Source organism: Haliotis cracherodii, unplaced genomic scaffold (genome assembly GCF_022045235.1).
Source record: "Haliotis cracherodii isolate W230 unplaced genomic scaffold, xgHalCrac1.p SCAF_12, whole genome shotgun sequence".
In the NCBI taxonomy this organism is placed as follows: domain Eukaryota; kingdom Metazoa; phylum Mollusca; class Gastropoda; order Lepetellida; family Haliotidae; genus Haliotis; species Haliotis cracherodii.
In genome coordinates, this window is record NW_027266267.1 from 4,686,152 (window position 1) to 4,688,004 (window position 1,853).

Sequence of the window (1,853 nt, forward strand, 5' to 3'; positions counted from 1 at the left end):
CGGCACAAGCGGGGTCAGACCCTTTGTTCTCCTTGCGTCGTTCAAGATTTCCAGCACCTTGTTCTTACTTTCTGTGTAGGTTTCCTTCTGTCCCTCGACCTCAGGTACTCCGTACAACACCATGTTGTTACGTCGACCTCTTCGCTCCTGGTCCTCGACACGCGATTCAAGAACACCAACATACTCCTCGAAATGATCAGCTCTTTCTAAGAGTGTATCGATGTCCAGTCGTAAAATCTCTTGTTCTGCTGCACTGTTCTTGACCTCTTTCTTCAGATTTGTTACTTCCGACATCAGATATTCTATATCCTTCTTCATCGAGTGTATGTCTTTTGACAGTTTTTCCTCTGATTCCTTTATTTGTCTAATGATAGCCGATTTCATTTCGACTGTACTATCATAATTGTACTATCTAAAGCATAAATTGGGCAAACGAAAAACCTTTTATTTGCCTTCACCTGGAATGACTTAAGTGGGCAAAACTTAAAACGAATATGTCCCCAATCCACAAACAATCACTTCGCTAATGGCTAACATTTACCAACCCGCGACAATCGTGACAACTCGGGGGTTCTCCAAGCAATAAACTCGCTTCTAAATTCACTACTGTTCTACTGTCTGGTAGCCACAATGGCTAGAGTGGACCCTCGTGGAATGGTTCATGCCATGAAAGTCCAGCAACCGAGCACTAATTAAGACGGGCTGACCTTGTGTTTATGGTCTGGTGAACACAGTTGTTGTATAAGTGCCTGAATACCAAACAATAGGTATGACGTCATCCACTTCTGGGACGCTACCCCTCGCGTCTAAACGCTTCTTCATCGGAAAATTCCGGCGGAAGCGATGACGTCATTACTTCCGTTTTCTATTTTTAGGTGTTAAGACGTTATATAAGGAGAAGTTATGCTTTACACGTTATTTCCAGTCAAGACGTTCATTCAACATGGCTACATGCGTTGATTCGACTCTGAGATGTCATTTAGATATCGGCAATGGCGTGTTTGTAACGGCCTAAACGTGGAAGGACGACGAACTTCATATTCACATCATAAAATACGAAAATGACAAAGAACGGTTCTTTACGACTAAGCGAGGGATTAAAATCAACTTGATGCAGTGGTAAGAGTTGAAGACTGGAGCCAGTCATGTGGACGAGACTATCCGTTTGTTGAAACAGGGAAAAGATGAGAAGACCTTCTGTCATCTGGGTGCTAATACATATGTACAGTTTGACACAAAGTTGCTGGTGTGGATATACGGCATTGGTGGTGGTGTTGTGAAGATAAGGTTGTGAAACCCTCTAAGAAAGGTATCTTTCTTAGGCTGGACCAGTGGGAGAAACTGAAAGAGTGTTTTTGGGTGATGGTAGACTACGTCCCAGAACTCGAGACGACAGTACCTTGTATGATGCAAGAGGATCACCAAAATCAGGTAGGGACCCTCAGGCGCACGTTCTGTAATCCGAACCACTACATGAACTGGTGAAAATCTGTCATAGACATTTCCGACTATAACGTTTGAGTGGGGCGTGACACTTCCGTGGCTACATACTGTAACTAAAAATACCACGTGTTTTTAACGTTTCTAAAATAAGATAATGACATCACTTTCTAAGAATAGAAGCGAGTGTTTTCCCCCTCACATTACGCTATAGCAGGCGTTGTGAAGAACGGTAGTCATTTAGCGCATAGACATCGGACCGTGCAGACGTGTTTCTTGTATCATGGACGAATGCGGATATTATCCTCTGGACGAGACGGTAACTTGCGATTGTAACGCAGTACCTCCTAAGAATAACTGGTGTTCGTTCGAAAACAGTTTGGAATCGTTCAAAGAGTGGCCTTTTCAAATGA

The 1,853-nt window shown here is 43.3% G+C and overlaps 1 pseudogene; it reads left to right on the plus strand.

Moving 5' to 3' along the window:
- The first annotated feature begins 943 nt into the window (after positions 1–943).
- On the plus strand, positions 944–1,485 carry LOC139457457 (uncharacterized; annotated as a pseudogene).
- Positions 1,486–1,853: the final 368 nt, after the last annotated feature.